General features: G+C 40.1%; 1 long non-coding RNA gene across 1 annotated transcript; it reads right to left on the reverse strand.

The window, feature by feature from the left end:
* Window positions 1-3,638: 3,638 nt before the first annotated feature.
* LOC137152181 (uncharacterized) lies at window positions 3,639-11,816 on the reverse strand. The gene is made up of 5 exons (XR_010919464.1): window positions 11,712-11,816; window positions 11,516-11,608; window positions 7,367-7,435; window positions 3,950-3,999; window positions 3,639-3,861 (listed from the first exon to the last, which is right to left on the reverse strand). It is a non-coding gene; the product is annotated as an uncharacterized lncRNA (long non-coding RNA).
* Between the last annotated feature and the right edge of the window lie 809 nt (window positions 11,817-12,625).

Consider the following 12,625-nt stretch of genomic DNA (forward strand, 5'->3'; position numbering starts at 1 on the left):
TCCATTAAGATATGCTAGCCTGTTGTATTATCTTTGTTTTATATCTACCTTAGATACTTATTTGGTCCCTCATTACCAAAATTCCTAAGTCTCCTGTAGGGTGACCAGACACCAAGTGTGAACAGAGGGTGCAGGGTAAAGGCACCTATATAAAAAAAGCTCCAAATATTGGGACTGTCCCTATAAAATTGGGACATCTGGTCACTCTAGACTCTTCTGTGAGGTAAGGAAGTATTATCCCCATTTTACAGATGGGGAACCGGGGCACTGAGGGATGAAGTGAGTTGGCTAAGGTAACACAAAAACTCTGGCAGAGCAGGGACTTGAAGACAGGTCTCCTAAGTCCTATATTAGTGTTCTAACTACATCCTACCTGTCTAGAAGAGCCAGATTGTGGATATTAAAACTGCATCAGCTCTAGTGGATGAAGGACACCACACAAGCAGAAGTTCCTGAAGGCATTCTGCTTCCAAAAGAGAGGTAGAGTGATTCTGGTTGTCCTGGGAGGTAAGTATAGAACACTGACCACTGCTAAATCCTCCAACACGATGCATCTTGGATCCCATCTTCTCTGTGGTGTGCAAAAAGGGCCTGTTCCGACAGGTTAGTGATCCCCCAGAGTCAATAATGAGTCAGTTAGGGAATAAATGAGTTTTATTATAAACACAGGAGTAATATAGATTTTTAACTAGTTATAATCATCTAAACAAACAATTAACTATAAAATATAGACTAATATGAAGACATAAAAACAATTAAGCACAAAACATAAACTGATATAAGAAAGTATTAAACAGGCAACTAACTATAAAGACCTAAACTAATATTAAACAGACAGTGGTTCCCTGACCTGGAATCAAACCCTGGTCTCCCACATAGCAGACAGGGACACTTATCACTGTGCTATATTGACAATTAGTTGCTTGCAGGAAACAGAAAGGGGTTACACAGACGGTTAACTACAAAGCACAGAAGCAGAGACAGTTAACTACAAGACAGAATGCTTTCACACAGACACACAGAGATTTCACAGACAATGAATTAATTACAGGGCACAGAAGGGGGGTCACACAGACAGTTAACTGCAAGGCACAAACAGGCAGTTAACTGCAAAATACAGAAGGCTTTTACACAGACACACAGAGATTTCACACAGACAGTTAACTGCAAGACACAAACGGGCAGTTAAACAGACAACGTAGCTGTAAAATACAGACTGACAGTTAACTTCTCACCAGACTAATATCCACAGTATTACTCGATTTCGATACGGACGGCAAAACACGTTTCACACTCGGGGGCGGGGGGGGGGACACGGAGCGGGGAAAGTCTGAGACCAGATGATCAGGCTGGTTGCGATGAGGCTCTCCGCCGGGGTTTGGGAAAGACCCCTTTTTATAAACTATGGGCTACATGCCAGCACCGGATTGGCCGGGGGACACTTGCAGTTAATTCAGTTTCCTGGTAAGTTTCGTTTCCCATGGTCAGTTTCATTTCCCATGTATGACTTGGGAGCCGATCCTTTGGCTGCTGCCCTAATAAGGTCAGGTCGTGGGTTGACTGTTAGCCGGAATGGATGGGGGGGGGCGAGGCGTGGCCATCTGCAGGAATTGAGCTGCAACAGGGCCAAGCCCTTTCCTCTGCCCCGACCCCTTTGAGATACATAATGCTGCTGCCCGCACTAACCTCACCTCTCCTATGCGATAAGGGAGCACAGACAACAAGCTTTGGCTGGCCCCTGTATGAGGAGCACAAGAGAGAAAAGCTTCCATGTGCCCTTTTCCTCCAGCAGCTTGAATGTCCTAAAAATGGTGAAATATGCATTTATATGACATGCCATATATTGGCTTCCAAAGAAAACAAAACTAGAAGAGATGTATTTCTGCTTTAATTGAGCAAACTTAAATTAGGGATCAATAGTAGGATTAAGAACAGCCATGATTTCTAGTCTTGAAAAGATGATATTGAGTTAGGGTGAAAGGTATATCCTGTTCTCAATATGACAGTGAGTGGTCTAGAAAGATGTTCCTTCCTAAAAAGCCTGGTAGGCCTTTTCCCTGGGTTGCGGTGACTGCTTTAATACACTTATCATTCCTGCCAGTGTCCATAAAATACAGCACTCACAACTCAAAAAATCTGAAACATGCTTTCATTCAGCTGGCACATGACACACTGGTGCCTGATGCTAGGATTCTTTGGGGAAATTGGACACATGTTCTGAAGATGTGATGTTCATGGCAATTTCTCTTCTTTGATCCCAACAAATCCAATAAAGGTTTTGTTTTTAATCCTACAAGTGGAAGTGGATAACTGGGTTTCGTAAAGTGGAATTTTGCAACCAAAGCAGTTCATGTGTCTGCAGATTCTACTCTCCCCCCCATATTTATTTCAGTCACCAAGACCAAATTTCCTTAAAAGAGACACATTTTTGTGCAAAGTGTTGTGATTGCAAGACTACATGTATTTCTGCAATTAACATGAGTTTGGCTGCAACACAATTGAATTCACTGTCCAATCATGTGAATTGCACACAAGTGTAAGCATGAAATTGTGTGCATTAGAAACATTGTTTGGATTTTATTAGAAAAAATTATGACACATCGTTAAGTTTTTGAAAAGACTTGCAAACTGGTCAAATAAAGGACTGGACTGGGCAAAATTAATTATGATTTTTCATACCATATGTCGAGAGGGGTGGGTTGGGCAAAATTGCTCACAGATTGGCTAATACAATGCACGTCTAGCTATATAAGTTACATTTTTTAAATTGTACTCATTTGAAACTTCTCCTGAAAGTACTATGGCATCTATCTTTCACAATACTGTCTTGGGAAGAAAGACCAGGAGACAGAACAACACACATGCATATCAAATATTCACACAACAGGTCATTTGTGAGCAGAAGTAGCCAGGATACACACATAAAACCATAGAATCATAGAAGATTAGGGTTGGAAGGGACCTCAGGAGGTCATTTTGTCCAACCCCCTGCTCAAAGCAGGACAAACACCAACTAAATCATCCCAACCAGAGCTTTATGAAGCTGCACCTTAAAAACCTCTAAGGATGGAGATTCCACCACCTCTCTACGTAACCCATTCCAGGGTTTCACCACACTCATAGTGAAAAAGATTTTCCTAATATTCATCCTAGACCTCCCCGACTGCAACTTGAGACCATTGCTCCTAGTTCTGTCATCTACTACCACTGAGAACAGCTTAGCTCCATCCCCCCTGGAACCCCCTTTCAGGTAGTTAAAGGCTGCTATCAAATCTCCCCACATTCTTCTCTTCTGCAAACTAAACAAGACTAGTTCCCTTAGCCTCTCCTCATAAGTCATGTGCTCCAACCTCCTAATCATTTTCATTGACCTTCGCTGGACTCTCTCTAATTTGTCCACATCCTTCCTGGACTGGGTGGCCCAAAACTGGAAACAATATTCCAAATGTGGACTCATCAGTACTGAATAGAGAGGAATAATCACTTCCCTCAATTCGTTAACAGTACTCTTACTAATGCAGCCCAATATGCTGTTATCCTTCTTGGCAATAAGGGCACACGTGCTTCTAGTGTAGACTATCACTTAGAAAAAAACTTGAAGGGGTTTGAAATAGATATCAATACTCAAGTTTCAGGGCACATAACAACCTTTAATTAATAGGATCAGGAAGAAACTTTCCTTGTGAGCATATTATTTCATCATTGCTGGTTGTACAGGGTTTGCTTTTTTACTTGTTTTTTTTTTAAACTCAGTCAGCTGGTGCTGGCCACTGTATCAGACAGAATATTGGATTAGCTGGACAATTTGTCCTAGGATGGCAGTTCCTAGTATTCGATGAACCATTCACTGGACACATTTACCTGTGAAAAAATGATGGTATCCTACATTAGAAAGAATGTAATCCCAGTGCATTGAATGTGTGTGTTGTTAATTTCCAAATAAAATCACCTGTTGTTCCTTCAGGTGTCACCAAATGAATGACATTCACAACAAGGTTGCTGCAAAACACGGTAAAGTAAAGAGAATTTTTATGAGAAAGTATCTTCCCACATTTCAAATAAATTCTCAAATAACAAATCTTATCTCTGTGTGAAATTTATTTATACATCTTATTGCAAAAGTACTATATTTACTTTTGCTATATTGCAATTTCCTTGGTTTATCTTGCACTCACTTGGCTTCCAGCAGTGAAATAGCAAGTTTTATTTGGGAACTCCCTGCAGGAAATCGAATCAAGTTTTGGTGGCATTAAATTTCTCCATTGTGTTGGGACAATTTCATCTTGTTGGAAGCCAGCTCAGCTGATGAAACTGACTACAGGCTAGATGAGCATATATAAGACTCAAGGACCAATCACCGTATCCTTCATAAAGCTTCTCACACTGCACCTGCCTTTAAGTGAGTTCTCATACACAAGTACAATCAGATTCTGGTTAGTACCAGTGCTGATGAGCCTGCAGGCAATTCATTCCCATCACCGCCATATACAGATTGCTGGGCTGGCATCTGTGCTTCAGCTCACCACCTGTACCAGAAGTGAGTACCTGACTTGCAAGATGTGGTCAAAGAGGAAAAGGGAGTAAGTGGGGAGACAAAGGAAAGAGAAGGAATACAATAGAGACACAGAATAAATAAATGTGAAGAATGCACATATGAATGAGTAGGAAAGGAAGAGGGAAGGAGGACTAGACTGAAGCATAGGGAAGAGAATGGAAGGGGGGAGTAGGAGAGGGTGAGGAAACAGGTGTGATGGGAGGAGACGAAAAGACACTCCAGTGCATACCTTTTTGACCCCGTCCTACATCCTTCTCCCTCTTGTTAAATGTTAAATATCCCTGTTGTTAAATGTGAAAAACTGATCACCCTAGAGATGGCAGTCTTGATTTGAGTCTTCAGTCAATCAATAAACAGAATACAGACATAAAGTAGTGAAAATTCTGATCTCAGCTACACTACTGTAAATCCACAATAACTTTACTGAAAGACTAACTCCACTGCTGTATTTTAGGTCAAGAGTCAGTTTGATTATAAACAGAGCTATACTTGCTCTGTGAATATAGTTACTCGATAGGAGAGATTGCTAACTAAATAAGTCCACTCTCATGTCTGGCCACCAGTTGTCAAAGAGTTGTTTGAGATGATCATAGACAGTTTCCTTGGATCCTAATAAGGCTGAAAGTGAAAAAAAAAATAGTAAACTTTGCTTAGTTTCTATTCTCTCACATTGAAAATTTCAGTTAATAGAATATAATTGCTTCTTTCTTGCTGCAGTTGCTTCAGGTATCGTCAAACTAAAAATAAATGGAATAAGCTTGCACATCTAAATCCATTATACAATAAAATCATACTTGTGTTTTATGAAATAATGATATCTAAATTGGCATTATCTCTAATATTGAAACTTCCACGTTTTGGTAAGCAGCTGTAACAATGATTACTTATGGTACAGAATGGAATACATCAATTTGATTATACTTTTTTCCTCACTTTACCACCATCCTCTCCATGGTACTGCTGTAAGCAGGCAAATCGTATCAACTAAATAAGGACCAAGACTAAATAAAGACTAAATAAGGACCAAGACGTTTCTCTCCATATCAATAGATAAGTTAATGCTGAATTTTAGAATTTTCCAGTGAAAAAGAGATGTCCCTACTGAAATAAGATGTTTGACTAAACAGTTAGCTAAGATTTCTTTTTTTAAAAAGGTACCTAAAGTATGTTGGGATTCCCTTTGAGACCTCTTTCCACTCAGCTCCTCAAGAATGCAGTTTGATTCCAGATTTAATCACTCGGGTATCTAAATTTGGCATACAGCAACACTACACTGAGTTGATCGGGCTCAAGCGCAGATGGGTGGATACAGGGTACATCACAGCTCCAAAGCTGCACTGAAACTTTCTCTCTTTATATATATCAGGGATGGCCAAACTGTGGCTCATGGGTTGCATGCAGCTCCTTTACAGTTGAAGTGCAGCTCTTGGAGCCCCCCTTCTCCTCTTACTAAAGTGAGATGGGGAGCTCAGAGTTTCTGCCTTGCAGAAGGATGGTGGGGCTAGAGGAATCTGCCCAGTGGGAGGGGGGGGTCTTAGGGGATCAGTAAGTTTGGCCGCCACTGATATATATTTACACATCTCATTGCATTTACTATATGTTGCATTATACATTTTAGTAGTGGCTTATTACTGAGCAAGAACTAATCCCTGTACTGTATGCTCTGTTCTCAAGCTGTTCATGTTTTGACTTCATCTTTACTTCATCTCTACATTCCTAACTTATTTTGTCCCTTTTTATCTAGTTCATAGTAAATAGTTCCCTGGGTATTATCCTTCTTATCTTAGTCGGCTCAGTCATTAGCCTGCTGACCTATTTATTTACTTTATTTAGCACAATTCTTCTGTTTTTGGACTAATCATTCGTTTACCTCCTTAGTCCTGTCTTCCAAAGTATAAGGCCTCCTCCCATGTGTTAATTACTCACGTCAGGCCAGGCTTCAGCTACAGAGTTAGGCTCTTAAATGTCTATGTATTTACCTAAATAAGTAGTCTGATTTTCTAAGAGTGCTGAGCACTCAATAGGTCCCACTTAAGTCAGCGGGAGCTGCTGAATGATCAGCACTTGTAGAATATCGGACCACTTATTTAGGTATATAAATAAGTATTTAAGAGCCAAACTTCAGGCACCCAACTTGACAATTGGGCTGAGAAGGGAGGGAAATTACATATGTTATTTGGCTCAATATAGAAGTAAGTAGATGAAATTCTATGGCCCGTGATATACATAAGGTCAAACTCGATGATCTATTGGTCCTTCTTCTGATCTTAAAAATCGATGAATATATGAACTTCTAACTTTGTAGATACACTGATTATACCTATGATTCAGCAATAATAATTCCCATTTAATTTGATGATATTACAGAGTACTGCAAATATGAAAGCATTGCAAAAGATACAAAAGCTCCAAGGTTCGAAGGACTATGAGTCCTGCTACTTTGTCATGCATAGCAACCACATGGAGTACAGTCTACTCAGAAAACAAGAAAAATACCAAAGCTTGGGTTCCTGGAGAAAAAAATAACCAGCTTCTTACCATGAGCATACTAGTGACATAGACCAAACCCGTTTGGCATGTGTAATCTAATAGCATTAAGTTGGAGCCAAAAAAGTGTTGGCTGTGGAAAATTCGTACATGTGTACAGCTATATTTTAATTATCTGAAAGTTTAGAAATCCTTTATTGAGCATAGAATGGATTCAATTCTAATTAAAACATCCAGCTTTTTTATCTTCTGTCTTCCCTGTACTAAATGCAAAGAGAACATATTCTATGCTTAATAGTCAGGAAGATTTAAGCAGTAAGTTACCTTTTATGAATCTATGGTGTATATCCAGGCCACTCACTGCCATAAAGTGCTGGAGGTTCATAAATCCACCTGTCATGCAGAAAGAAATGTATTGTTTTACTAGAATGAATGTTATTCAATGGAATTCAATCTGTAGGCCAAGAAATATCCTGTAAGAGTCTTTGAATTGTAAAGTTCTGGAGCTGTACAGTTTTCAATATACAAACTGTGCTTTAGAGCTGATAAAAAAACCACAAACTTCTCAGTGAAATAATTTTCTATCAGAAAATGCAGTTTCGTCAAAATTGAGACATTTCATGCAAATGTGTCGATATTGACAAATTTTTCAACAGGAAAATGTTTAAATATTTCCTTTTTGAAAAGGTGAACATGTTTCATTTTGACTTTATCATTTCAAGTTATTAATTTAGATCTATATGATATCAATATTAATATTTTAATATAATGTATTTTACATTATAGTTAATATTTTATATGCTATTACAATGTTTTGACATTATCAAAATAAAAACAATTTTACATTATCAGCAAAAAAAATCATGGTTCTGAATTGAAATGTTTTCATAGATTTCATTTTTGTATGAAATGTCACAATTTTCGGTTTTCGTTCTAATGAAAACAAATTTAGAAATACAATGCTTGGTATAAGGGCCTTGTTTTTCTGTGTGTTTGTACAGAGACTATGTAAGGATCAGGGCATGGGAGGTAAGGCCTACTAGTCAGAGGTGGGTGCCAGGAATTGGAGCCGAGGGTGAGAGTTGGAGACACAGTCAGGAGTCAGCCAAGGTTTGAAGCTGGAGTCAGAGTCGGGGTATGAGCTAGGGATAAAAACAGAGCCGGGGTGAAGCACAGGGTTGAAGCCAGAGTCTGGACTCAAACCAGTGGTCAAGCCAGAGTCAGAGTTGGGGGTAGGGTAGAGGAGAGGGGACCTGGAGCAGGGCAGGAAAGAAGGAACTAGGTGTAAGGAGCAAGGACTGGAACAAAGAGGGCAGGACACCTGAACAGGCTGGGAGGCAGGGCTCAGGATTCCAAGAGAGCAGACAGGGTCCAAAATGGCAACCAGCCAGGGATCTATCAAGTTGCTTGGACAACTTCCTGTGTCTCCTTCTGGCTTAAGTAGTGCATCTGAACTTATTGGTGGGGCTGAATATCTCCCCCAATCAGGAGCTTCCTGGGTAGAGCCTCTGGTGAGCTAGAGCACTGCTGGCCCCCTTCTCCAGAGGTTCCAGTGAGCTACCAGGTGGCAGCTGCTGTCTGAGCACTGCCTGGGGAGCTGTGGGGATGAGACCTGTGATCTGTCACAGGCTAGCACCATGCCATAGAATTATTATTTAAATACAACACTTGGAACACCAAGAACAGATTTTTGCCTTATGTCCCTCCTAGATCTGGCTAGTTTTCTGCTCTGGGTGAGAATGTAGTGAGAGGGCAGCTGTTCAAGGAAGAATACAAAAATGAAAATGTTTATCACAAATATTTTCCTCTTTCAGGTTTTCCTATAACACCAGTCACCAGAGTATCTACATGCTGCATACATATACAGAAATTAGACGTTCAGTTTTGGAAAAGCTTTTCTTGGGCAGCTCAGAATTTTAGCTACATACTGCATCTGAGTTTCTGGCACAGCAAGGAGCACTGCAAAGCAGACAATGTCTGCACTTACTCCGTGCATGGGGCAGTGATTTTTTATATTTTGTTCATTATTTATAACCTACCATGATTATTCCATGTCAGTACATATCATAGAATCATAGAGTTGGAAGGGACCTCAGGAGGTCATCTAGGTCAACCCCCTGCTCAAAGCAGGACTAACCTTAGCTAAATAATCCCAGCGAGGGTTTTGTCAAGCCGCAGCTTAAAAACCCCTAAAGATGGAGATTCCACCACCTCTCTACGTAACCCATTCCAGTGCTTCACCACCCTCTTAGTGAAAAACTTTTTCCTAATGTCCAACCTAGACCTCCCCCACTGTAACTTGAGACCGTTGCTCCTTGTTCTGTTATCTGCCACCACTGAGAACAGCCTAGCTCCGTCCTCCCTGGAACCCCCTTTCAGGTAGTTAAAGGCTGCTATCAAATCTCCCCTCATTCTTCTCTTCTGCAGACTAAACAAGCCTAGTTCCCTCAGCCTCTCCTTATCCTTAAAATAAAATAGTTAAAAGTGTAATGAAAGGTATGCACACTGGGCACACATTTCATTTCTATTGCATTAAACAGCACAAGCTACACCGATGGCAAAAATCACTCTCTTACACAAAGCACCAAAAAGAGAGGAAATACTGTTTGCCATCGCTTTGTCTTGTCTCTGCTCTAGCAGATAAACCATCATTTGCAGGTCTTGTCATTATTCTGATACATAGTTTACATATCACTATTACATATTAAGCATTCTAAAAAATTTGTTTTCAGTTAATGTACAAAAACTTTTTCTGTCACTACTATGGTTTGGAAAAGTGATAGGATACTGACTATTATTTCTTACTGGCATAGTATAAATATACAGATAGTAAAAAGAAAGAGGTGACAGTGCATTATCTATTTGAATTATTTATTATTATTATTTATTATTGTATAAGTTAGGTTTGACTGTGATTGACAATTACAGTTAATTATTATAAACACCTCTAAAAATACCACTGGCCTTACTTGTGTGGTCTCATTGGTTGCAATGGAACAACTCATATGAGTAAAGCAATCAAGATATGATTATATATCTACACTGCAATGTATGCCAGCGCTTGAACCCAGGCTCAAGCTTAACCCCCCCCCCTTGTGTCCTCACTGCAATTGCCCCAACCCAAGGCTCAGACATAGGGTTCAGGACACTGCAGGGCTGAACGGTCTGAGCTTCAGTTAAGCCAGGACCTAGGGTCTGAGCCCTATTGCTCTGCAGTGTAGGTGCAGCCCCACTTGACTTGGATCCCGGGAGACAGCCAGAAGTATTCCACAATTCTGTGGGACACCTTCCTTACTACTCTCTGTACCAACAATCTGCAATCTATTCTATAGAAAATGGAAGACGCACTCTCTTTGCAAAGAGCAGCTCAGGTCAGCATTAATCCATTCTCTTCTGATCACCAGTCTGCAAGCACATGAACAGAGAGCCTCCTGGGTTTGTCATAGAAAGCGAACAAGTCAAGCCTTTTGCAAAGCAAGCTACCTCCTGGTAGCATGCAAGGCAAGGAGTAAAGTTTTCCTGCAGTGCATCATGGTCCTAGGGCTAGAGTGGCCACATTTCAGGGTGCGTGGGGGTGCTAAGGACTCTGGGATATAGTTACTTTGACCTGAGTCTGAGGACTGCAGTGTGGACACCAGAGCATGAGTTAGAAAAGTCTTAACAGAGGATTAAAATAGAATGTAGATGCTCAAACTCAGGGTTCCCTAACATGGGTCAGCTGACTCAAGTCCCACTAACCCTGGGTTTAGATTGCCATCTAGACATACCCTGGGAGGAAGGGGTTGCAGGCAGGAAAGAGAGGAAGCAAGTTACCAGAAAATGTAGTGAGAGTCTTTAAATCAAAAGACCTAGTTCTTTTTTCACATAAACCAATGTAAACCAAGGTTACTCTACTGAAGATAGTGGAGTACCGCTGATATCAGTTAGAACCAAATGAGAACCACAGTGTGGGTTGTTGTTTTGATTTTTAAATGGATGTAAATCCTTAACTCACAGAAATGTTTCAGTTTTCAGTTTGAAAACTGTCTATGCCCTCGGCCTCTCATTTCCTCTTCTGCCAACAGTCTAAAGTCATAGTTTTCATTTCAAACAGGCATCATTAGTGTCAGGGCACCAGTAAGGACATGATTTCATTTCTCACTAGAATGTTTCTGTAACTAGTCTTGAAAATCTATATTCATTTGAATTTTTTTCACTCTAGCTTCAGATACCGCTTTTTCAGATGCTCAGGATATCTAGTTACCAATCTTCTAAGCAGACGTTTGGTAGGAAAAGCATATTTATATACACATCTGTGTAGATATAGAGATACAGAGATTCACACACATTGTTGCTGAAATAGAAAAGACAAATATGCTTTACTAGTCTAAGCCTGCAACCATTCTACTCACAGAACTCCTATTGACTTCAGTTAGAGTTCTGTACACAAATGATTTAAAGGGATTAAACTCCAAATAATATAATAGAATATACCTTCCTTTTTCACTTCATCATTTAAGCTCACTTAGGAAAAGTGAGTATGACATCACAAACTCTCACGTTATTGAGATGGGCTCAGGTATAAACCTATAAGACAGAAAGAGAATTATACCACGATACTTAATTCATAATAGCATGGTGCAATCTCTACAGGGTAGTGTTTCCCATCAGAAGGTCTCAGTATACTTACAAATATCAGTTTAGTATCACATCACCCTGAAATGAAGATATGCCATTTTTCAAAATGAGGAAATTGAGGCACAACAAGATTAAAATGACTTGTCCATGGTTATACATGAAGTCTGTGGAAGAACAAGGACCAAAACCCAAATCTCCTTCCTCCCAGTCTTGGGCTTTAGCCAAAAAGTTATTAATAGACTGGTGGGGAGGGGAGGTGAAATTCTCATTCCACTGCTATCAATGATAAAACTCCCATTGATTTCAAGGGGGCCAGGATTTCACCCTGTGACTGGTGGGTGGAGGGGCTAAGGGTGTTACATAGCTACAGAAAGCTAGGCAAATGAGAATATAGTAAAGATTATCAGTACGACTGATATATCTGGTATATTTATGTCTGTATAAAAATGGGCACGGAGATATTATGTGTGGCCACACATTCTTATGGCTATTATACTCATTCTTCCTCTTTGCCTCAGCCTCTTTGTGACACCCACCTGACGTGGCTTGCCTTAAGCTAAATCAACATGCCAACCAAGAGGGCAGAACCCTAAGTTTGTGCTGCAACTCCCTGAAGACAATAGGGCACTGCACAGGAGCAGGAGTCTAACCATTTAGATGTCATTATAACACTAAGGCCTTTGATGGGAAGTTCTTAAGGGCTCAAGCGTTAAATATGAGTTTGTAAAGAGCCCCATGCAATGGGGCCTAATCCTTTTGGACACTACTGAAATACAGAGAGATACTCAAACATACACACACATAGACATATAAGCTTCGGCTTCACGTTTAATTCACAGACTCCTGTGTCGAAGATTATATCTCAGTTTTATTTTGTTTAATTCAAGAAATGTATTTTTTAAAAATCAAATTAAAATGGAAAGTTTTGTGATTCTTTTTTCCAGCCAGAAAAGTTACAATCCATAA

The sequence above is a fragment of the Emydura macquarii genome, unplaced genomic scaffold, assembly GCF_026122565.2.
Source record: "Emydura macquarii macquarii isolate MOO-44397 ecotype Brisbane River unplaced genomic scaffold, CSIRO-AGI_Emac_v2 contig_1146, whole genome shotgun sequence".
Classification (NCBI taxonomy): Eukaryota; Metazoa; Chordata; order Testudines; family Chelidae; genus Emydura; species Emydura macquarii.